General features: G+C 56.5%; 1 long non-coding RNA gene across 1 annotated transcript; it reads left to right on the top strand.

The window, feature by feature from the left end:
* The first annotated feature begins 4,438 nt into the window (after positions 1 to 4,438).
* Positions 4,439 to 9,377, top strand: LOC125136841 (uncharacterized). Its single transcript, XR_007137232.1, has 2 exons — positions 4,439 to 8,283; positions 8,911 to 9,377. It is a non-coding gene; the product is annotated as an uncharacterized LOC125136841 (long non-coding RNA).
* The last annotated feature ends 15,861 nt before the right edge of the window (positions 9,378 to 25,238 follow it).

The raw sequence follows: 25,238 nt of genomic DNA, 5'->3' as shown, positions 1-25,238 counted from the left end.
CACCTGAACCCAGAAAATGAGAGGAGACGGCAGGCGCAAACATTGTGATTCAGCTAAAATGCAGCCCCGGGGAAGGGGAACAGCTGGGGGCCCAGGCCCCAGACCCCAAAAAGCAAGGCTGCTGTGGGGCTGGGCTGGGGGGGGCCACGGCCAGGCTGCAAGGCCGTGAGCTCTGGGGAGGGGGGCCGGGCACCCTGAACAACAGAGGTTCGCTCTCCGGGTCCGGAGGCCAGCGTCCAAGATGCAGGTGTCGGCCGGGCTGGTTCCCTCGGGGCCTCTGGGGACCGACCTTTCCGGGTCTCCTCTGTGGTGGCCGCAGTGACCCCTGCAGTGTCCATATCCCTCGGTCTCCGGTGCTCAGCTCTGTGGGGCTGTGCTCCCCTCCCTTTGCGAGGACACCTAGCCTGGTCCCGGGACGTGAATTTGGGGATGCTGTGTAACCCACCACAGCTCCCAGAGGAGAGATAGATGGAGAAGAGGTGGGGGGACAAGGGGGGTGCAGAGCCTGGAGGGGAGGGAGGGCCGGGACCTGGCTGCCTGGCCGAGGTCCAGACCAAAGTCGCGGCCCAGTGGCTGCGGGCCCTTTGTCCCGTGTGATGGCGGCCCAGGGTTTGGGCCCGGCCTCTTCTCACCTCCACCACCAGGAGCATTTCCCGCGGGCTGGGCCCAGCAGGAGAGCCCCCCCCCCCAACCCCGCGTGGGCCAGGGTCCTGCCTCCTCAGGAGCGTCCCCGTGGGGCACCACAGCGGAGACCACGATTCTCCTGCATGGGCACAAGCCGTGGCACCCGTGTAGCCTCACTGCGAGCCTCGCTCCTGGCCAGTCCAGCAGCTGGGCCCCAGGAGGAGCTGCGGTCAGCACTGGAGCCCGTGAGGGCTGCTGAGAGGAGGCAGGCTCAGCCTTGGGGGTGGGGGGGCAGGCAGAGCCCCGCCTTGCTCTGGGACCTGGGTCCCTCCCTGCTGGGTCAGAGCCATTCAGGGGCTGGGCAGTCCCTCAACCCCCTGGACCTGCACTCTGGATGGGACCCCGCTGCAAGGGATGCCGGGAAACAGAGTTCCTATCAGTCTCAGGAGGCCACGTGGACCCGGCTGAGGCTGGAGGAGGCCGAGGGTGGAGGACAAGGCCAGGCGGGCATTGGGAAGGGTCCTTTCAAAGAGAAGCATCTGACCCTGGAGGTGTGACAGGAGGCTGCAGGCAGGGGCTGTGAGAACTCAGGTCCAGCCAATGCTGTTTATCCCCAGCCTCGAATGCCAGGCTCCGGCCCCTCCCCACTGGCCAGGCCCAGGCCCCTGCCCTGCAAGGCGGGCACCTGTGGAGGCCAGCCTCTACCCTGGCCCAGACAGAAACAGCAGCGTCAACCCCCAAATCAAGAGGCTTCAGAGCCCCTCTTTAATTTTTTAGAGGAAAAAAGTGACTTCAAAACAAAACACAACACAACACTTCCTTAAAACGTGGGGAGGGGTATGAGTTGCAGAGCCTGGACTCTAACTGAGTTTCCCTGTCATTGTGAGCGACGGGCGGCAGCGCGAGGAGAGGGTGGCCCGGCCGCGTCCCGGGGCAGGCCTGGCCGTGGCCGCTGCACTCAGGTCTGGGGTCCTGCCCTGAGAGAGGTGCCGTGTGTGTGAGGCTCCGGCCTCGGAGCAGCTTGGGGAGCTGGGGGGGCCGCTCGCCGGGGACCGTCAGGCAGGCGTGACGCACAGGACAGGGCACTGCTGCAGCCGGCGCACAGGAAGGCACGGTCCCCAACCGCTCCGCCCGCCCGGGAGCCCAGCACCTGAGCGGCTGGGGACTTTCCGCATCTGCCCTCAACCGCTGGGTGCGCGGCCCCTGAGCCCCGAGGCATTTAGCGCGACTTCCGCTCATTCCTGCATCTGAGACGATGCTCTTGGAAGCTCTCCTTTTGTGTTTTTTTGTTTTTTTTAAAAATTTTTTTGTTTATTTATTTATTTATTTATTTTGTCTTTTTGCCTTTTCTAGGGCCACACCTGCGGCATATGGAGGTTCCCAGGCTAGGGGTTGAATTGGAGCTGTAGCCGCCGGCCTATGCCAGAGCCACAGCAACGCGGGATCTGAGCCGCATCTGCAACCTACACCATAGCTCATGGTTCCTAGTCGGATTCGTTAACCACTGCGCCACAAAGGGAACTCCTCCTTTTGTGTTTTAAACTGATTGGGATCTCTGTTCATCTTCCAGCAAAACTTCCAAATTTGAAAAAGAACCTCCTGTCCTGGACATCTGAGCAGACCCATCTGGGGAAGGAAGTGTGTTTGTGCCGCCACGTGGGTCTGTGTGTCCTCTGCAGGGCCAGGCGGGGACAGGTCAGTGACAGAGGGGAGGCCGTGGGTCTGGCCAGGGTTGGGGCTGATGATGGGAAAACATGAACTTTGTGCTTCGAAGGATTTTAAAATCTCCCTAGCGTGGGAGGGATTGTTTATAAACTAGTATTTAACTATGGGATAAACCCAGGAACCCCTCACCCTCTATAATAAAAGGAAGCACCAGGTAAAAACCAGTGGTCACCTGCTAAGGCCAAGGGCGCGGAAGGAGCCATCGACTCCGAGGGCCCAGGTCTCGGAAAGGCCTCTGGCTACAGGAAGAGGCCCTCTCTCAGGGGGACCCTGAGGTCAGAGGAAGACCCCATACTCAGGCAGAGACGCCGCCATGCACGGAGGAAGGGGTTATCTGGATTTTCTTCGCAGCAGAAAGAGTCAGGACACAGAATCGGATTCAGTGACTTTGGCATTGGCGAGGCGTTCCTGGAAGGGCCTTCTTGAGGTGGCGGCGGGCTGGCATCCTGGCCTGGCAGTGGATTTGCTGCCGTCCTGCGTCCTGCTTAGGGAGCGTAGGCCTGTCCTGGTCCTGTCCCCGGGGGTGGGGGTTGGTGCAGGGCCTGGGCTTCGGATGGATGGTGGGGCGTCTGGGGGTGGGTCTGCGCCCAGCTTAACCATCACTCACAACTCATGGGCAGAGGCGTCCCACAGGCTCGGAGAGTCACTCAGCGCGGAGCCCGTGGAGGCAAAGGCACAGATTCAGTTCAAATTACCCCGCGAGCTTCCTGTCTGCCTTCAGGGCCTACCAAAGGAAGTGACACTGTCATAGCCAAGAAGCCAAGTCAGAAAGGTCCCTCTTCTGCCTGTGGGGCCCCCAAAGCCAGCCTGGTGCTCCATCCAGAACCGAGAGAATGGCGGGCGTCCCCTGGTTCCCACATGGCCAGAGTGTGGGGCCAGGGCCGGAGACCGGCCAGCCAGGCCCCTCCCCGATGAGGCAGTGCCACGCGCCACCCACCTGCCCAGGACAAATGAGAGAGGTCGTGTGATGACCAGCCAGGTGCCAGGACGTTGCTCGGATGTGACATTTGCATGTATGACAACCTGGTCCTCCTCCTCCAGGGAGCCAGCGGCTGCAACCAGTGTGGGGGCAGCGTTCTCTGGGGAGGGTCAGGCCCCCACCTCTGCTCTATGGAGTGAGACCAGGAGGTGGGCCTGAGAGCCCAGGGGAGCGAGTCTTTCTCGTCTGCAATCCTTTCGGAAAATAATCACAGGCATTTTGGAATTTGATACAATTTAAAACTAGTTTGTGTATATAGCGAGTCACGGCCAGCCACGGTTTCCCATCTGAAGCTTAACCTCCGCCTGTGTGCCCCGGCATTTAGCTGTCCTCGGGCTGGGCTGTGACAGCCCACACCCTGGGGTTGGAGACGTGGGGAGGGACCTCCAGGCCCAGCCACTGAGGCAGGCCCTCTGGCCAGAGCTGAAGGGCCCCCTGTCTGCCAGCTGGCCTCAACGCCACGCGTGTGGCTCAGAGCTTCCAGAATCCCATGCCCATATCAGCCAGTTCCAGCTCTGAGCTGTCCAGCTCCCTCTTACCGTGCTCGGGGGCTTTGCAGGGAGGCTGCAAGGGGTCTGACCAGGAGGTGGGCCAGGAGGTCGGGGGAGGAGGCCGCTCTTCCCGCCTGGACCCCTCCCCGCCCCCACCCCCTCCACGGTGCTTCAGGGGATGTGGGCCTGGGGCTGCCCCTGGGCCTGGCTGGAGGGACGGACTGCCGGAACAGGCAGCCTGGATGCTCCAGCATCCGTCCCTCAGGCCACAGGGCCCTGGACCCCCACCCCACCCTGCCGCTGTCAGCAGGTGTCAGCCAGGCACACGCGGGGGTGCAGCAGACATGGAGGTTAAGCTTTAGACAGGAAACCACTGCTGGCCAACTGGATACGGGCATAAACTAGTTATTTATTTATTTACTTTTGATTTTTAGGGCTGCACCCGTGGTATATGGAAGTTCCCAGGCTAGGGGTCTAATCGAAGGTATAGCTGCCAGCCTATACCAACCAGCCGACGCCAGAGGCACAGCAACGCGGGATGCAAGCTGCATCTGCGATGTACACCACAGCTCACAGCAACCGCCGGATCCTTAACCCACTGAGCGGGGCCAGGGATCGAACCTGCGCCTCCGTTTCCTCTGTGCCACAGCGGGAACTCCAACAAACTAATTGTACAAGGTTTGTATCAAGTTCCAAAGCGCCTGTAATTACTTTGGGAAACAGTTCCCGACCAGCCAGACTCACTCCATGAGGCTCTCCAGCCAACTTCCTGGTCTTACTCCCTAAAGGAGAGATTTGGGGGGTGGGTGCTTCACTCAGACAGGAACCCCTGGGAGGGGCCTCGGGTTCAGGGACCCCGCCCACTCTTCCCTCCCCTTGGGGCCCCAGCCGGTGGGGGCAGAGCGAGACCAGGAGAGGAGAAGGACAGGCATCTCCCCGCTGCTCCCTCCGGGAGCTCAGGCTGTGCCCGATCAGGGCGGAGGCCGCCCCGCAGGTTGCTCACCTACTGGGCTCAGCCTGTCACGCTCTGTTGCCTGTGGGCGCCCCCCCGGCCTGGTGTCTTCCTAAAGCCACACCGTGACTAGTCAGCATTTGCATGGCACGGAAGTCACAGCTTCCTAATGATACCATCACACAGCTGGGACACGCGTGATTGCTGTTTTGCGGGGCGGAGGCTGAGCGCCATCGGCCACCCGTCACACTGCTCACGGCAGAATTTCCCATTCTGATTCCCACCTCTTTCCGCTGTGCCCAAGACACCACAACTCTCCCCGTGGTGGAGAATTCAGGTACACACCCAGGGTCCCGTTGGGACTGCCTGGGAGCTTTCAGCCAAACCGGGCCAGTTATATCAATCACAGCAGCTGGTGCCCAGGGAAGCCTGGCTCCTGGGACTGAGGAGCACGAGGTCCTGCCTCCTGATTTCATTGGGAGAAGACCAGTCCCAGGGGCCTTGTGACCAAGGCAGTGGCTGAGCTGAGCCCACAGCCAGGGCAGCACCGGCCGAAATGAGGTGGGCTCACCTGGGAGGCCGAGGCCACGCACACTTGAACCTGCACGGACACGGCTTCCTCCTGCAGCTGGGCTCTCTGGGCACCGCTAGACCCCAGGTGGTGGGGAACAGTGGGCAAATATTCCAGAGTTTTGCAGCCAGCTGTGACAGCGCTGGTAGCTGGGGGAGAGGTTGGGGTGTTTCTAAGAGGCAGCTGGCAGCTGGCACCACGGCTGGGGCGGGTAAGCTCCGGGGTCTCTGTTTCCCGCTCTTAGCTCAGGACACCCCGACTATTTAGTCTGGTTCCTCGCTGGTGCTGTCCTAATGTCCTACCTGCTGAAGAGCTGTTCCGTCCAGAACAATCCCCAGCACACACTGGCCAAGGCGCCTTCTCTAGATAACAGCCCGCTGCTTGGGGCTCACGAGTGGTCAGTGCCTTCTCCTTTTGAATGACTGTTGAGGGACTGCTTCCCATGGGAGGGGGTCTGAAAGCGGGCCCGGGGTCAGCCAGCTGCCCCGCTCACAGCCTCTGCCCGCGGAAGCCCCCGGAGCTGGCTTGTTCGCTCAAGAAATGGTCCTTAGCTCCTGACACATCCCTTCTGTGGTTTGAGTCGCAGCAGCTCCTTTAGACAAAGGGAGTTTCCATCCGTTCGTTGCAAACATTTCTAACGGCCTCTATTTTTAACACTGAGATTTCTCAGCTGAGCTGCGCGGCGTTGTCTCAGAGGCCCGCGGTCCAGAGGTTTCGGCGGCTGTTGTCCCGCAGCGCGCTGGGCGCTGCCGCGTACAGGCGCGGGTCCGGCTCACTCAGCCCTCCGGCGCTCCCTTGCCACCCCCACCCCACCCCCCAGGAGGGGTCGAGGTCCCTGAGGGCCAGGGAGGGGAAGGAAGTGTCCCAGGCCTCAGTGAGCCGCACAGAAGTCAGATAAACAAGGCGGCTCAGGGAGATTAGGGCCTGGAGGAGAATTAAAGGGTGACCTGGCCGAGGGGACCGTGTCCTCGCACTCAACTGAGGTTTCTAAGGAGGTGCCTGTGTCCAAACCTGCGTCCCCTCCACGGGCCTCACTCCCCTGGGCACCGGGACACCCGCCCCCACGGAGGAGCAGGGACTCCGTCAGCCATCAGTTGTCCTTCAAAGGGGCCACCGGGCAGCACCAGGAGAATGGGGTGGCTTGAGGTGGGGGAGGGTCCTCACCCACCCCTCCCCCAAGATGAGGGTGGCCAGCTTGTCCCGAGGTTGGCACGTGTCCTTTGAGGAATCTGCTGCAGGTTCGTTGATGGGGCGTCCGTTCACCGATGGGGCCAACGGTCCCCTTCCCCCTGTGTCCCCAGGTCCTGTCCAGTCATTTTGCCCAAATCCTCAGCCCGCTGCCCAAGGAGGGCTCTTCCTGCCCCGGGTCCTGGGTCATCCAGGCACCAGGCTGGGCACAGGGTGGTTCTGGATGGTCATCCCTGGTGGGGAGGCCGCCCCCACCACAACCTCCAGATGCCTTGGGTGTTCTGGCTTGACGGGCGTGGGAGGGCTGGCGCTCGGGTCCTGAGGGCACTGCCAGGGCAGGCCAGCCCTCTCCTGACACCTGCCAGCTGCTGGAAAGCTCTGACATGGCAGGTTCTGAGCACTGGGAGGGCCTGCCCGCCGAGGGGGCTGGGCTTAACTGCAGTGGCCGTGGGCAGGGGGTCAGGGCGGCTCTGAGTCCATGGTCTGCTTTCCCCTGGGGGGTCGAGGGAGCAGTGAGGGGACCTCTGAGCCTCTCCCAGGCTGGGCAGGAGCCTGGGGGCCCTTCTTCCAGAATCTGCTCAAAGATGATGGCTCCTGAAAGGATCCGACACAACGGTGCGCCTGTGATTCGGCCACGGGAAGCCTGGAAAGATCTGTCGGTGCTGCGGCTTTGAGAGGTCCCGGGGCTGGAGTCCTACCTGTGGTCCTGACCTCCACGGGGTCCTGCTGTCCCCGGGGCCCGTGTCTGCAGTCTCGACCCCTTGGGGCCCTGCTCTATGGTGATGAAACAAGCTAGACTTTTATCCTCTGACCTGGAGGCACGCGAAAAAAAGCAAGATTTAGAAAAGCCCAAGAGAGTCCCTTAGGCCCAGCCCTGCCTGGGGGCCCAGGAGGATTTGCACCTGTATGAGCAAGTGGGCCGGGAGGGACGTGCAGGTGAAGCCCTGTGAGGGCGACACAGCCCAGGTCAACCTCCAAGGTCAGTCTCCAAGGTCAACCTCTAAGGTCAGTCTCCAAGGCTGGGCCTCATCCCCACCTCCTGGTCCGCTTCCCTCCCCCTCTGGCAGCGCGGCAGTGTTAGGGCCCGTCCCACACCTGAGGGCTTGTGCCCACCATCCCTGCACCTGCCCCCCGCAGGGGCTCAGGCCGTCCCCCGCCCCAAGGGGGCCCTGTTCTCACCCCCCTGGACTTCCCTTAAGGGCTGCCTCCTCCATGCGGCCTCTCCTCCCCTCCTGTGCCCCCGTTGCCCATCGTCCATCTCCGAGCCCCGTCTCCCTGCAGCGGCACCAGAGGTTCTGACGTGAGAGGAGCCCACCAACCCAGGAGGCAGAGCGACAATTGGGGTCCCGTGGTCACCCAGGCCTGGCGCCCTCTCGGGGCCCTGAGAGAGCCGGGCTGTGCCCTGTGACGTGGGCGCTGACACCCCCGCTCTCTGGGGTCTGCTTGGAGGCTGTGCTTCCCGGGAGGGAGGATGGGAGGGCCCAGCGGGGCTTCGAGCGGCATCTTCAGGGGAAGAAGGGACGCCGGGGGCAGATGTGGACGGCGGCCACTGTGCGGGGCCTGCGAGGAGAGAAAAGCAGGGGATGCGCTGCCGAGGCCCGTCACAGACGTGCTGGTCACTTCACACACTGGACAGTGGACGCAAGACAAATCCAACGCAGACCTTGTCCAGAGCAGGGCCCTGCCCTCAGCACCGGGGACACTTGGGGCCATGTCACTGTCCTGGCCCTGCCCGCGGGCGCCGTCCATCCGGGTAAGTGACAGCCTAAAATGCCTCCAGACGTTGCAGGTCAAACTCACACTAGGTGAGATCTCGGGTGTCAACCAAGCTGCCTCCTCAGACGATGGGCCTGTTCGAGCAGCCTGTTGCTGAGCGTCTGAGTCTCCCGTCGGCCGCTGGTGGGGGTGATGCTGGTGGCTCTGCTCGCACCAGACACACCTGCCTTCCTGATCCCGAGGCAGCGTGACGGACGAGCACACCAGTGAATGAAGAAAGGAAGGAAGGGAGGCGGGGGAGGGAGGAAGGAGCCTGGGGGTGGGGTGGGGGGGAGCAGAGCTGTGTCTCCCCCCCCCCCCACCCCTACCCCCACCTCCCTGCCCTGGAGGCGAAGTCGGCCTGGTGAACTGGAAACAGGCACTTGCCCTCACCTACCCCCTGCCTCTGCACAGACTGACTCACGAGCCACTGCAGGCACCGACCTGCAGCCGCCCCCGAAAGGAGCTCAGGGCGGAGTCCAGGAGGGAGGCCCTCTCTGTTCTGGGCAAACTGGCAGAGCAGGTCTTCGGACAGCTTAGATATTTGTGGGAAAAGATTTTTATGAGCCCAATCCTTGGATTGCCTCATATCTGATAAAGCTACTAAAATCCTTCCTGGGGACAGATGTTAGCTGTTGGAGACTGGCAGTGACCTTCAGCAGACCAGCAGCAGCCTCCGTCCAAGGCGTGCCTGGCTGCAGGGGAGCCCGAGGGAGCTTAGCGGGGAAACGAAGAGCGCCTGCCATCTAGCTACCAGCGGACAGCAGCCACTCCCACCAGGGAGCCCTGAGGAGACGCAGGCGGAGAAGCAAGAGGACCCCGGCCCGGGCCGCTGGCGGGCACCCCGGAGGAGTGACCTCAGGGGGCCCAGGCCTTCACGTCCTCCCAAAGAAAAGCGCTGGAGTCCTCAACTTGAGACGTCTGGTTGTCTGTAATATTTTGCTCCTATGACCTGCCCTTTTTTTGCAAAAAGTCCCTGTATATCCCGGCCCCCCCCCTCTCGCCTCCTCGGAGTGGTTTTCTCAGGGTTACCTGAGATGCCACCTCCCAGGCTTAATTCCTCATTTTGCCCCAAATAAAACTCAAGTCTCAGCTTTTAGATTGTGCTTTATTTTGAGTCGACACCCTGCATCTTTGGAAAATCCCTCCAGAAAAGTCTAGGGCAATAGCAGGTGTGTGTTTATGCTCGGGAGCAACCAGATACAAGGGTGACGCGTGAACGCTTGGGCGGCCGCCTGTGGACGCAGCGGGGTGAGCTTTGCACGGAGGGGGTGGGGGCTCGGAGTTGAGCAGGTCCCCCGGGGAGTCTCACAGGAGGTGCCTGGCAGGAGAAGACGTTGGCTCCGGGCGATCCAGCCTCGGGAGAGGGCATGGAGGGCACGGCGCCATCCTGAGCCCAACCTACCACCGTGGCCACTAGAACTCCTACCATGGCCTTCGTCGCTGTCCATGGCCTTGCTGATTTCAGCGGCCCAGCTCTGGCAGTTGTGGGGGAGGGGAGGAGGGGCAGCAGGGCCATGGGGCCGGTGGCCGTGTGTGTGGGGCCTGGGGCGACCGTGGGCAAAAAGGCCTGGGGTCCACAGTCCCCGGACCCAGGCGGCAACGTCCCCGCCCTGCCACCCAGGTGGTCTGAGGACGCAGACCTGCCACGGGGCCTCTGCAGCGCCCTGGGCTGGGGGCTGGTGCAGCCCAGGGACCCCCGCCGTGTGAGGACGCCCGCCCATCCCACCGAGCCAGCATCCGCCGCCTCCCGCCGCTTCCTGGGCCGCACATCCGGGGCCTCACCAGACCTGAACAGGCCTGCTCGGGGTCATTTCCTCTGGCTCCAAAGCGGACGTGCCTCGTGGGGTTAAAGCCACCGCGACTTAGGTTTTCATTTTCTTCAGCTGTGAGTCAGCGACGGAGCAGGTGCTCGGACCAGCAGCCCAGAGACCTTCGCCTCAGAGGCGTCCGTCCATCCCTCCCGAAGCCGTTCCTGCTGACGGATGACCTTCGAAGAGGCAAAGCCTGGCTGGGAAGCAGACGTCGAATGAAGGCCTGGAGAGGGTTTACTGAACGGCTGCTTAGAGCAGGGCCTGGAAAGACGTGCCGGTCAGGTCAAGGGGAGGGAGGCATCGCTGTGGAGAGCAGGGGATGGACGGAGCTGGCCGGTCCAGGGACGGGGGGTCCGAGCCCCGCCACCGACCGGGAGGCCGAGTGAGCCGAGCTCCTTGATGGGGGCCACTGACTCGCCCCCTCCCCGGGCAGAGAGCACCTGCTGGCCCGCTGGCGAGCGGGGTGTCGCCTGGGCGGCTGGAATAACAGATTTCCTCTCTTGACGCTCCGAGGCCAGGGTCCTGCCAGGTGTCACGGGGCCGAGTCCTTCCAGTCGCTCTGGGGGAGAGGCCTTCCCTGTCCCTCCCAGGGTCTGGGGCTACCAGTTCCTCCAGGGTCCCTTGTCCCATAAACACGCCATTCCAGAGGCCCCTTCGTCCTTGTTCATGTGCCCTCGAATCTCCTTTTCCTTTCTCCACTGAAGACGCGCCCGACATCCAGGGTGGCTGATGCCAAGGTCCTTACCCTGATGGCGTCCACAGAGGCTCCTTCCAGGTGAGGTCACTGTTGGGTCTGCGGAGGGAGGAGCACACGAGGCCAGGCGTGCAAAGCAGAGGAGATTCATTCAGGCACCCAAGGGCGCGGGCGAGCCGAAGAGGGCCCAGCCCGACGGCCGGGGAGGCTCTGCCCACGGAGGATCCGTGGCGGGGTCGTGGCGGTACCTGCGCCAGGGTCCTGGGCAGTAAGGGTGAAGGGGGAGGGGAGGCAGTCCCGTGACAGAGGGCAGTTCGTCCTCATGGGCCGTTGTCTTCCGAAGGCCATTGCTTCTGGCTGCCCAGCTTGAGCCTCCACACGGCAAGAGAAGGCATAAGTCTCGCCACGGGCCGTGCCCACGTCCGCAGCAGGTCTCTGGATGAACAGCCACGTTCGGGGGGGTGGGGCGGGTCTGTCACCATCGTCCTGGGAACCTATCAGTCACACAAGAGGGTACCAGGGTTTAGGGTGTGGACCTGTCTCTTTGGGGGACCCACCCTGTCTATAAATTAGCCTTTTACCTGCGTTGCTGCCCGTGAGCCACTACACACAGAGGGGACAGCACCCAGAGGCAGCAGCCGAGGAGCAGAAAGAAGCCCTAGGAGTCACCTGCGCCTGTTTGAAGGTGTCCCTTATCTTGGAATCTGTCACTTGTTCAAAATTTCCTGACACTCTGGTCTCAGACATTGTTTCTAGACTTCCAGAACGACGGGCGTGTCTTTTTATGCCCTTGGAGTCTGCGGGCTCGGGACCTGGGACCTGGCACGCTGTGCTGTGGATAGCAGGGGTCTGGGGAACCAAGGAGAAGCAGTAGGGACCTGGGGTCCCCTCTCCCTGTGACAACCCCTCCCCACTGCCTCCCCTCCCCATCCTCTTAGCTGACAGGATGGGCAGTGCTGTGGTTGACCCTCTGGGGTCCCTAAAGTGAAAAAGCCCTACCCCGAAAAAAACGACACGTGCTGTCTCAGACCGCAAACCACGTGTTCACCCGACTTCTTCAACGACTTGATCAGAAGTCAGGGACCAAGTTTTATTTCTGATTAGCCGGCAAGAGACGCAGTTCCGTGAAAGCTTGTACCTGGATTCTCTTGGCAGAGACACGTTATAGAAAAGAAAAGATGTTTTGATGACTACTGGTAGATGGTCTCAATAAACGTGTTTACACAAACGCCTCCCACAAAGCCGAGATTCTGCGGCGGAGCAGCGGTTTGAATGGAGAGGACGGAACACCTCGGAAGAGAACTTCGTTGCATCAGAACCACGCAGAGGAGTCCCCTCGGGGCCCAGCGAGTTGAGGATCTGGTCTTGGCACGGCAGCAGCCTGGGTCAGTGCTGTGACGTGGCTTTGATCCCTGGTCCGGGAATTGCCGCATGTTGTGGATGCAGCCAAAAAATAAAAATCACTCAGAAACGTGCCCGTATATTTTGTCAGGAGAGCCAGGCTCTCCTGACATGGATCGCACGAAACAACGTTCCACCCCAGACCAGGCCCGGGAACGCTTTCCTTCTAAAGGGTTCGACGTGAGATGTTCACTTTTTAAGCAGCAGAAGGAAGAATTTCCTAGTTTCAGTAACTAAGGAGAATTTCAGGAATCTTTCCCAAAGCAGCATCTCCCAAGTGAGATTTTAATAACTGTTTTATAAGCCATCATGGATTAATTTTGCATTCTTGTAAGAAGCAGCAGGAATGATAAAAATTAAACACAATTCCAGCACAAAGAACAGCACTCCAAGGGAATTTCACATTCTGGAAAGGCAACAATGGGACTTGGGGTTCCTTTGCTGCACCCCATAAAAATCTCGGGTCTTGGCGCTGATGAGGCGGCCCCCACTGTGAGGGGGAGGTGGCCCACCCTGGGGAGCCCCTTGATGGGTGGGGGCCTGGGAGCCTCAGGAAGAGTGAGGATTTTAAGATGCCAATCCCGGTTCAGAATCAGGGTGCAAAGCAGCCTGCATCGTGCTGGTTTCATCTGGGGGGTGCTCCCCAGATGAACCCAGCGACCTGAGAGCAGATGGACAAGAAGGCAGGGTTCCTCCCCCTCCCCATCTCCGCCCTCACCCTGTCTCAGTCTCTTCCTGGAGGGACCATGTGGCCGCACGGGAACCCAGCTGGAGCCCGTTGTCCTTGACCCCAGGGAAGCCAGCTGCCAGGGTTTGGACGGATGTGTGCTGCAGCCGCCAGCAAGAACACAGGGCTGGAGCCTCCCTGATAATGAACTTAAAGGGAAAATCAACTCACTCTTCTAAGTGGCAAAATAAACATCACCGTCAAGGTTCTGGACCGAGGCCACTCCGCTTGTTGAGATGTATTTGCAGCTGTTTATTAGTGTTTATTAAATAATTTGTCTTTTCCTAAATGCAGTCTTGTTCCTCGCGTTTCTGTAACCACCACACAAATGTCTGGGTTCTCACGCTGCTTAAGCATGTTTTCCGGGAATGTTAATAACCCTAGTAGATTAGTTTCCTAATAAATTACCACCAGCGTGTGGCTGAAAACAGCACGAATTAATTATCTTGCAGATTTGGCGTCCGAAGTCCAAAACCAGCCTCGGGGCTGGACGGGATGCGGGCAGGGCTGCGCGCCCTCGTGGGCCGGGACGTTTCCTGACTCGGCGGCTCCCTGCGGCCGCCACATCCTTGACAGTACGCTGCCTCCTCCTCTTTTTCAAAGGCAGCGAAACGTTTTCTCCCCTCTCTGGCCTCTGCTTCCAACATTACTCTCTCTCTGGGCTTCCTGCCTCTTTATCAGGATAACCTCCCTTCTCAATCTCCTTAATTTCGCCCCGTCTGCAACGTGCCTTCTGCCCTGTAGGTGACATGGTCACAGGTTCGGAGGATGGGGAAGCACGGCTTTGGGGGCCGTTCCTCGAGCTACCATGACTGGATCCTGTGCAAGTTTGTAGCAAGGCTTTGCAGTCAAGTAGGAGAACGTATGTCAGGACAAAAAAGACAAGAACTATGGAGATGACCCTCAGAGAAGTGCGACGTGGCCAACCCGGGGGCCCAGCCCCAGAAGGGGCGGGGTGGGGACACTGAGTGTCTTACACGCCACATTTGTTCGTTTGTTTTACTAAGTGCAGTTATTATAAAATCATATGTCCTTAATTAAGAAAATAAGAGAATGCCTCGGGCTCCGTTCCCAGGACTCCAGCCGTCGGAGGAGACACGGCTGCACAGAAGGCACCGCAGCACTGGGCCCTGCAGCACAGGAGGTGATACCCAAGCCAGGTGAACCCGGGCACCAGGGCCCAGGACAGAGGGGCCTCTCCAGGCTGGTGGCCTTCAAACTGGGGGCACAGAGGGACCACCGCTTTCCTGGAGGCATGGGGAGGGGACAAGGCCCTGGGCATCAGCACCCCTGTGCTCTCTGCCCAAAATGGCTTACAGGGGCCCTGCTCCCAGCGTCCCTGGCAGCCTGCAGGCGTCCCCATGGACTCGGGGCATCCCCGAGGTGCAGAGTGGGGGCTGGAGGGGAGGTGATGCTGGGGGGCTCCCAGCTGTGGTCAGCGTGCCAGACCCAGGGGGGATCCCTGCTCCAACTCCCCAGGCACAGAGGCGCCTACTTTCTCAGTGGTTCCCGCGGTCCCTCCCCGGGGTGCGACATGGGGGAAGGAAGAGCACCCAGACACCAGCAGTTCAGGCCGAGGGGCCGACCCTGCAAGTGAGCGGGACCAGTGCCTGCCCGGGACAGGGGTCAGGGCTCCTCATCCTGCCGACGGACATGAGCGGCCTCCCGGCCCGGGTCCCACACACGGGACAGATGGCTTCTGGGCCTGTGGCCTGATTCACTCCGGGTTCTTGTGTGATAACAAACGAGCACGGAGTCCAGGTCCCCCAGCACACACGGGCGCGCACACACGCTCCTGCTCGCCGGGCCCCCCAGGCCCGGGGCGGCCCCTTTCACAGAGAGCTCACCCCGGTGCCCAGTCACGGCGCTGACTGCGGGCATCTGTCCAGCGAGCAAGTTGGTTCCACGCGGCCCTCGAGGTCCCCGTCCTGCCGCTACGGCGCACGCGGGGCTACAGTGGAAGGAAGGACGCGTTTGTGCTCCCTGTTGGTTTTACTGTGTGTCAGGAGCGATTCCTTAAACTTGTGATGAGAGATTGCAGTGGTGAGAGACTGAACGTGGCCGTGGCCAGTGGCCAGTGGCCAGACACACAAGATGAAACTCTGACCCACGGCGGGCAGCCACCTGCCCTGGCAGCCGGCCCGCCGTGTCCAGGACCAACTGTGTGTCCCTCTGGCTCAGGGCCAGACCTCTGGCTCCTTGGATGGCCCAGGAAGGCACACAGCCACCCGGTGACAGTCGTCCCAGAAGGGACAGGACCCGGCCAGGGACCGCCAGCCTCCCTCACTTTAATCCCTGCTTCCAACTCAGGACCAGGGCAGAGAGCGGGACGGCTCCTAACCAGGCCCGCAGGACCCTGGGCTCGCCGCCACCTCCCACCGCCAGGCCGAGTCCCTGCCCAGCACCCCGCATAGACAGCCTTGAATCCGGGTATCTGGGTTTATTCTGCAGTCATTAACCTACAGTTGCACCGGGAGGCACAGCATTTCTCAAAATTCCTTTAAGGGCTGGTGAACCCCACGGGTCTGGGAAAGCGGGGAGGGGCCTGGAGGCCTGGGGCAGTGTGGGCGGGGGCACCGGAGCCCCTCAGACACCCTGCCCGGCCTCAGCGCCCGAAGGTCGTCTCGTGGGCTCGAGGAGGGTGATCCGAGGGTGAGAGTGACGCTGGCACTTCCCTCTCTGCTCCACTTCCTGTTCTTTAACTCGGTCCGTTTTATTTTTTTATTTTTTATTTATTTATTTATTTATTTATTTGGTCTTTTTGCTATTTCTTGGTCTTGGGCCGCTCCCGCGGCATATGGAGGTTCCCAGGCTAGGGGTCTAATCGGAGCTGTAGCCACTCGCCTACGCCAGAGCCACAGCAACGCGGGATCCGAGCCGCGTCTGCAACCTACACCACAGCTCACGGCAACGCCGGATCGTTAACCCACTGAGCAAGGGCAGGGATCAAACCCGCAACCTCATGGATCCTAGTCGGATTCATTAACCACTGCACCACGATGGGAACTCCTAACTCAGTCCATTTTATTATGTTTATGGCGGCACAACGATCGTCACAACCCAATTTCACAGCAGTTCCATCCCACACCCCCAGCCCGTCCCCTCACCCCCACAACCTGTCTCCTTTGGAAACTGTACGTTCTCCAAAGCCTGTGAGTCAGCATCTGTTCTGCAAAGAAGCTCATCGTGTCCTTTTTTCAGGTTCCACGTGTCAGTGACAGCATCTGACGTTGGTATCTCGCCCTCTGGCTGACTTCACTTTGCATGATGGTTTCTAGGTCCATCCATGTTGCTGCAAATGCCGGTATTTCGTTCCTTTTAATGACTGAGTCATATTCCCTTGTGTCTATGGACCACCTCTTCTGGATCCACTCCTCTGTCGATGGACATTTAGGTTGTTTCCATGTCTTGGCTATTGTAAATAGTGCTGCAGTGAACATTGGAGTACATGTGTCTTTGTGAGTCATGGTTTTCTCTGGGCAGATGCCCAGGAGTGGGATTGCTGGATCCAATGGCAGTTCTATTTTGTTTTCTGAGGAATCTCCATACTGCTTTCCACAGTGGTTGCACCAATTTACAATCCCACCAACAGTGTAACGGGGCTCCTTTTTCTCCACACCCTCTCCAGCACTTACTGTTTGTAGACTTGTGGATGATGGCCGTTCTGGCTGGTGCAAGGTGGGACCTCATCGTGGTTTTGATGTGCATCTCTCTGATAACGGGTGATGGTGAACATCTTCTCATGTGTTTTTTGGCCGCCTGTATGTCTTCTTTGGAGAACTGTCTGTTTAGATCTTCTGCCCATTTTTTGATGGGGTTGTTTGTTTTTTTGGTATGGAGCTATAGGAGGTGTTTATATATTTTGGAGATTAATCTCTTGTCAGTTGCTTCATTTGCAAATGTTTTGCCCCATCCTGTGTGTCATCTTTTTGTTTTCTTTAGGGTTTCCTTAGCTGTGCAAATCTTTAAAGTTTAATTAGGCCCCATTTGTTCATTTTTGTTTCTATTGTGGATCTGAGAAGATGCTGCTGTCATTTATGTTGGAGAGTGTTTGGCCTATGTTTTCCTCTAAGAATTTTATAGTATGCAGTCTTACATTTAGGTCTTTAATCCATTTTGAGTTTATTTGTGTGTATGGTGTTAAGAAGTGTTCTAATTTCATTCTTTTACGTGTGGCTGTCCAGTTTTCCCAGCACCACTTATTGAAGGGGCTGTCTTTTCTCCACTATATATTCTCACCTCCTTTGTCACAGATGAGTTGGCTGTAGGTGTGTGGGTTTAATTCTGGGCTTTCCATTCTGTTCCACTGATGTACATTTCTGTTTTTGTGTCAGCACCATACTGTTTTGATGACTATGGTTTTGTAGTATAGTCTGAAGTCAGGGAGCCTCATTCCTCCAGCTCTATTTTTCTTTCTCAGGATGGCTTTGGCTATTCTGAGTCTTTTGTGCTTCCAAACAAACTTTGAAATATTTTGTTCTAGTTCTGTGAAAAATGTCCTTGGTAGTTTGATAGGGATTGCATTGAATCTGTAGATTGCCTTGGGTAGTATAGTCATTTTGACAATATTGACTCTTCCAATCCAAGAGCATGGTATGTCTTTCCATCTATTTGTGTCATCTTCGATTTCTTTCATCAGTGTCTCATAGTTTTCAGAGTACAGGTCTTTTGTCTCTTTAGGTAGGTTTATTCCTAGGTATTTTATTCTTTTGGATGTGGTGGTAAATGGGATTGCCTCCCTAATTTATCTTTCTGATCTTTCATTGTTAGTACATAGAAATGCAGTCAATTTCTGTATATTAACTTTGTATCCTGTGACTTTGCCAAATTCATGGATGAGCTCTAACTAACAGTTTTCTGGTCGAGTCTTTAGGATTTTCTAGGTATAGGATCATGTCATCTGCAAACAGCAATAGTTTTACTTCTTCCTTTCCAGTGTGGATTCCTTTTATTTCTTTTTCTTCTCTGATTGCCGTGGCTAGGACTTCTAACGCTATGTTGAATAGTAGTGGTGAGAGCGGACATCCTTGTCTTGTTCCTGATCTCAGTGGGAATACTTTCAGCTTTTCACCATTGAGAATGTTAGCTGTGGGTTTGTCGTATTATGTTGCTTTTATTATGTTGAGGTAGGTTCCCTCTCTGCCTACTTTCTGAAGGGTTTTTATCAGAAATGGGTGTTGGATTTTTGTCAAAACCTTTTTCTGCATCTATTGAGAGGATCATGTGGTTTTTATTCTTCTGTTAATGTGGCGTATCACATGGATGGACTTGGAAATATTGAAGAATCCTTGATCCCCAGGATAAATCCCACTTGATCATGGCGTACAATCCTTTCAATATATTGCTGGATTCCATTTGCTAGTATTTTGTTGAGGATTTTTGCATCTATGTTCATCAGTGATATTTGTCTATAATTTTCTTTTTTTGTGGCATCTTTGTCTGGCTTTGCCATCAGGGTGATATGTTCACCTCATAGAATGAGTTTGGGAGTGTCCCTTCCTCTGCAATGTTTTGGAATAGTTTCAGAAGGAGAGGTGCTAGCTCTTCTCTAAACGTTTGATAGAATTAGCCTGTGAAGCCATCTGGTCCTGGACTTTTGTTTGTTGGAAGTTTTTATTGATTGATTGATTGATTGTCTTTTTCTTTTTTTTTTTTTGTCCTTTTGCCATTTTTTGGGCCACTTCCGCAGCATATGGAGGTTCCCAGGCTAGGGGTCTAATCAGAGCTGTAGCTGACGACCTATGCCACAGCCACAGCAACACGGGATCCAAGCCGCGACTGCAGCCTACACCACAGCTCACGGCAACACCGGATCCTTAACCCACTGAGCAAGATCAGGGGTTGAACCCGCAACCTTGTGGTTCCTAGTCAGATTCGTTAACCACTGAGCCATGATGGCAACTCCTGTTGGAAATTTTTAAATCACAGTTTCAATTTCAGTATTTGTGATTGGTCTGTTCATCTTTTCTATTTCATCTTGGTTTAGTCTTGGAAAATTGTACTTTTCTAAGAATTTATCCATTTCTTCTAGGTTGTTCATTTATTGGAAAATAGTTGCTTGTAGTAGTCTCCTATGATCCTTTATATTTCTGTGATGTCCATTGTAGATACTCCTTTTTCATTTCTAATTTTATTAACTTGATTCCTCTCTCCTTTTTTTCTTGATGAGTCTGACTAAGTGTTTATCAATTTTTCGGATCTTTTCAAAGAACCAGCTTTTCGTTTCATTGATCTTTTCCATGGTTTCCTTCATTTCTGTTTCATTGATTTCTGCTCTGATCTTTATGATTTCTTTCCTCTGCTAACGTTGGGTCTTGTCTGTTCTCTCTCTGGTTGCCTTGGGTTATAAAGTTAGTTAGGTTGTTTATTTGAGCTTTTTCTTGTTTCCTTGTATTGCTATGTATTTCCCTCCTAGAACTGCCTTTGCTGCATCCCATACATTTTGGATTGTTGTGTCTTTGTTGCCATTTGCTTCTAGGTATTTTTTAATTTCCTCTTTGATGTCTGCAGTGAGCCATTGGTTGTTTAGCAGCATGTTGTCTAGTCTCCACGTGTTTGTATTTTTTGCAGTTTTTTTTCTTGTCGTTGATTTCCAGTCGTACAGTGTCGTGGTCAGAAAGATGCCTGGTATGATTTCAATTTTCTTGAATTTACCACAGCTTGATTTGTGGTGTAGAACGTGATCTATCCTGGAGAATGTTCTGTGTACACTTGAGAAGAATGTGTGTTCTGGTGTATTCTTTTCGATGGAACGCTCCATAAATATCTATTAGGTCCATCTGTTCATCAATTTAAGGCCTGTGTTTCGTTGTTGAGTTTCTGTCTGGATGATATGTCTATTGCTGTAAGCGCCCAGACACCCCATTCTTAAAAGGCGCACACAGGCTTTCACGTGTACTGGGTCCCAGGGCAAAGCAGACTCCATAGGAATCTGGGTCAGACCTGCCTTTTAGTTCTTGGAGGATCTCCTGGGAAAACAGGGGGTGTCTGTGGCTCATTGTGGGGAGAAAGACATTGGAGGAAAAGCTCTGGGGAGGAGTCCTCCACCACAAAGGCCCGAGGGCCCCCCCCCCAGCCCCTCAGAGGCCCCAGACAGCACTCGGGCCCAGCACTCATAGGCCCAGGGGTGAGAGCCATGCACCGTGCAGCTGTCCTGGGTAACAAACAATACCAAGCATGACGGCCATCAAGGGCAAGGTCAACGACCAGACCAGGCAGTCCAGCAGGGACCGGCCCGGGCATGTAGCCGAGTGAGGAGGGTCAGAAGGTCCAGGGGACTGGCTGGTGTGAGTCGTATGGTGAAAGGTCACACCAAGTCCTTGCAGAGGAGGAGAAACCAGAAACGGCCCTGAAGCCGCCGCTGCCTTTCTCCTCGTCATCCCTCGGCCGTCACACCGGTTCTGGAGCTGCGTGGCCCCCAGGCTTTCTAAGCTACCTCCCTTACCCAGCTGCTGCTGCTCCATGAGTAGCCAGCAGTGGGGGGCAGGGGGCGGGGGTGGGGGGCAGCCTCAAGATGGCGGAGGCTGGGGGACCCCAGTAGGAGCAAAGCCAGAATCCCTGTCCTCACCCAGCCTTCCCATCCCCACCAAGCAAGCCGCGAGCTGATACAGACGCAGATGAGGCCACTTTGTCGCTGTCAGATTTCCATCTGCGTCTGGATTTTTCTTGTTTATGTTGGGTCCATCTCCGTGTTTACTTGCAAATCCGAGCCAAGGCTAAGCACATGGTCTTAATCAAACCATCACTCCGTCCCAGCATCACAACTTGCCAGAAGCACAGCCGGAGGCAACGCAAAACGAGAACACAGGAAATCTCCAAGGAGAAGGCACAGTTAACTCTTTTCGAAGCCCACCCACAGATCCAAGGACCAAAGAATGAAGTTGGACCCTCACCTCACACCACGTACAAGAATGGACTCAACCAAACCGCAGACATAGATAAACCCACCAAACCCTTAAGTGAAAACACGCAGAAAACTTCTTGACATTGGTTTGGGCAATGGTTTCTTGGACCTGACCTCAGAAGTACAAGCAACACGAAAGAACAGGGAAATTAGAGCACATCCAAACTGAAAACTCTTGTACATCAAAGGACACTGTCAAGAGAGTGAAAACGCAAACCACACAATGAGGGGAAATATCTACAAATCAGGTATCTGACGAGGGGCCAGGGTGCAGAATATACGAAGAACTCCTGAAAGTCAACAGCAAAAACCAGATGACCCTGATTTTCAAATGGGCAAAGAACCTGAACAGAAATTTCCCCCAAAGAAGTTATAAAAATCGGCAGTAAGCGCATGAAAAAAAATGCTCTGTGTCACTAACCACTGGGGAAATGCACACCGGAACCACCCGCGAGCGATCGCTTCATTAGGGTGGCTTTGGAAGCAAGGGCAGCAACAATACGCCAAAGAAAAACAGAGTGTGGGCGAAGCTGTGGAGGAGCTGGAACCCTGGGCACTGCCGCCGAGCATGTAAAAGGGTCCCGCTGCAGTGGAACCCCACGCAGGGACTCCCTAAAAAGTTAAACAGTTACCACATCACCCGGCAATTCCCCTCTGGGTCTGCGCCCCGGAGGAGTGAAAGCAGAGATTTAAATAGGTATTCGCACCTCGTGGTCACCGCCGTGAGTCTACAACACCCAAAAGGTGGGAAGAAACCAGCCCCGACACACCCATCCGCAGGCGATGGATAAACAAAGAGGTTATTCCATTTACACAATGGAATAGCATCCAGCCTCTGAAAGGCAGGCCATTCTGACCCCTGCTGTGACATGGCTCAACCTTGCGGACGTTATGCTAGTGACATAAGCCAGTCCTCAAAGGACAAATTCTGTGCGATCCACTCAGATGAGGTCCCCAGAGGAATCAGATTCACGGAGATACAGCAGTAGTCGCCAGGGGCTGGGGAGGGGAATTTTTCTGTTTAATAAGCGTAGAGTTTCAGTTTTGCAACCCAGAAAAGTCCTGGAGATGGACCGTGATGGTGGGTTATACGCAGTGTGACTGTTCTTAACGCCACCAAACTGTACCTTCGAGAACGGTAAAAACGGCAAATTTCACCTTGTATATATTCTGCCACAATTTAAAAAAAATAAAGAGGCGAAGCAGAACTACCTCTATATACTCGTGCTGAAATGTTAAGCTTTACAGATGATGAAGTTCTTTGCGGATATATCAAAGTTAGCATTAAACTGCAATGGATTGAAACCACAAAAAGAACTGAACAGAAATAAGACCCTGGAGCACTTGCATTTGTATTCACTCCCTCTAAAGCCCAGTTTAGGGATGAGCTGTTCTTTCTTTTAGAGTCGGGACTTGAAGCTGAGGGATGGTCCAGAATTTGAGTGTGAGAGAGAGTGCTGGGACGTGTGGGTAAACTGGATTTCTTACCAAGTTTCATTTATGAGATAAGCAAGAGTAACGGAAGTGTCGGAGAAGGTTGGGGTGTCTGTGGTGTGACTGTGCATCTCGTCAGGTGTTTCCTTAAGCGAATACACTTAAGGATCGTAGAGCTGAAAACCTGCCAAGGACCTTAACCTCAGTCGGAAGCTGACGAACAACGACCAGCGCTGAACAGGCATGAACATTGCTCCAGAAGGCGGGAGATGTGACCCAAGCTTGCTAGCTCTGACCTTGATGAGCCAGCTGAACTTGGTGTCAAACAATACAGCCCTCCGTGGGGACGATTACACCAAGCAGCGTGGTGAGGAGAGGTGTTTGCTGATTAAGACCAAAGCTTCTCTCTTCTTCCTCAAATGTCTGTTCCCATCGCTGCCCTGAAAACACATCCCACTGTTTGTTTCCAGAAAGAGACCCTGGACCCAAGCTGGACCCAGCGCCCTGCCCGGAGTCCCGGCAGAGGGGTGAGCAGGGAACTGGGGGGCTGGGCAGCCAGCCCCGCCCCAGAATTCTGGGGCTGTAACCAAGGCAGTCAAGCCCACATCCCCACGAAAAGAAGGCGGAAATGGGAGCTCCCACTGTGGGACTCTCACTGCAGCCGTGGTGGCTCGGGTCGCTGCCGAGGCACAGGTTCGATTACAGTGGGTTAAGGATGCCGTGTTGCCACAGCTTCTGCGTAGGTCGAAACTGGCGCACATTCAACCCCTGGCCTGGGAACTTCCATATGCCACTGGTGAGGCTGGAACATTTTTTAAAATAAAAATTTTAAATGTAGTGGAAATGGCTGCTGCTGCTTCTTTTTTTTTTTTTTTTTTTTTTTTTTTTGAAGCAAAACAAAGATGATTAACATTAATCCGAGAAGGACTGGAACTTTTACAAACTCCAACTTCCATGGAAGAGACTAGAACAATGACAAAAGTTTTGTCTACGGGAAAATTCAGCCCTGAATTTCAAATTCAACTAAATTTATTTACGTCTTAAATTGATGTTCCGATCTCGTGTAAACGCTCCTAGGCCACAGGAAAAAGACGGAGAGCCTCCTTGGTCTGTGACCCAGAACCTTCACGAAGACAGCGTGTGGAGAGGATACCATCCCGCTCATGCCTGCAGCCGCGAGCTTTCTAGATGAGAGAGTCGCCAAAAACTCTCAACATCGTCCCCCTGGATCCAGTCATCACAGATAACCCGCAAGCGGGGTTGGCACACTAACACTGCAAGGGTGGCTCAAGATCAGGACACCTGCTGGCACTAAAAAGAAAGTTTTGCGGGGTTTTGGTTCGTTTGTTTTAAGGGCCGAACCTGCAGTCCCTGGGCTACAGGGGTCACACCCGAACCGCAGCTGCCTGCGCACGCCAGACCTGAGCAGCATCTGCACAGCTTGTGGCAACACCAGATCCTTAACTTACAGAGCGAGGCCAGGGACTGAACCCACATCCTCATGGATACTAGTTGGGTTCTTCATCTGCTGAGCCACGACGGGAACTCCAAGAAGAAAAATTAGTGAAAGGAGAAGGTGCAGAGAACCTGCCGCTAAGCGTCAGGGAACAAAAGTCCCTGAATCCATCTGCCCCTGGGAGGCCTGAGGGGGTGCAGACAGAGCCTACGGCCTGAGCCAGGGGTGCAAGTGGTGGCTGGGTGACAGAGCACAGGGCCTCCCCCGTGGGCCTTACCGCAGGGGCTCAGGGAAGGCGAGGTGAAAAGCAGTCCTGCCTCCAGATGGGCTGGGGAACCTCTGGGCCACAGACAGCAACGTGTCATTGGAGGGCCCGAAGGGGGGCAGAAGGCTTGCTCTTGGGTGTGGCGGTTTGACCACAGGTCATGGAAGCCAACCCAAACTTGCCAAGGCAGACAGGTCCATGGGAGACAGGTGCCAGGGGGGTTCCCGCCCAGGCCAGGAGCAGCAGGTGGCAGGGACTCTGGGCTCTGGGCTCCTCCCCTCCCCCTCGCCCTGCTCCAGTCCACAGGCTGGGACAGGACCCCCCAATCTGAAGGCATCCCCCCTCGGTCCAGGCTGAGGGTGGGCCGCTGTAGCCACAGGAAGGGGTCTGACGGCCCCCTGGGTTGCTGCCCACCCTGGTCAGAGGTCAGGCCAGGCTGTCTGCGGACAGGAGCTTAGACAGGGGACAGGCAGGTCACAGACCACCTCTCTCCCCTGCACCTGCCTGCGCTTCCAGCCCCTCCTGGGGGGCCAGCAAACGGCAGCCAGGAGAGTGGCTGGAGCGCACGCACCAGGGCTCTGCTGGGCCTCGGGGGACGCAGCAGTTAGTGTCTATTCGTGGTCACCACACTAGCAAAAATGAGCCAATTGGGGGTCCTCGGGGGGCTGCGTGTGCTCATGAGGACTTAGCCCTGACGGAGGGCGTTGGGACCGCCTCTGTCACAGATGGGGAAACAGAGGCAGGGACTGGCTCAGAGCTTGCCACCCGGGTCACTGGCTTCTGTTAGGGCTCCTGACCCCTGACCTGCCTGCTTACCTGTGACAGGCAAGGACAGCAGAGTCTGCTGGGGGAGAAGCACTGGCCCTGGGCCCAAGTTCACGGACACACACTCACCTGCACATCTGTGAGGGGGCTCCCTGGGCCCACGGGGCAGGGCGGAGGGGGCTGGGAGGCTGGTCCTGGAGCCAGCGGGGCGGGGGGCTTGTGTCGGCAGTGGCCCCCCTCACCTAAGTCTTCTGGTCGCAGGTTCTGGGGCAAGCGGCTCTCCACGGGACAATATGGTGCCAGCAGTTTAGGGGCACTTGTGGTGGGGGGGGTGCGGGGTGGATGCTGACGGCAAAGAGATCCAGGCTCCAGTTCCACCCAGACTCGCCTGGTTGGGTGGAAAGGCCCCGCAAAGCAGAGACACCCACAGGGGCCCATGGCACCGAAGCGCCTCCAGCTCAGTGGGCCGAGGCCCAGGCATGGGGGGCCCGTGA

The sequence above is a fragment of the Phacochoerus africanus genome, chromosome 1, assembly GCF_016906955.1.
Source record: "Phacochoerus africanus isolate WHEZ1 chromosome 1, ROS_Pafr_v1, whole genome shotgun sequence".
NCBI classification, from domain to species: domain Eukaryota; kingdom Metazoa; phylum Chordata; class Mammalia; order Artiodactyla; family Suidae; genus Phacochoerus; species Phacochoerus africanus.
The sequence above is the reverse complement of the archived record's forward strand: the minus strand, read 5'-3'. Positions and strand labels throughout refer to the sequence as shown.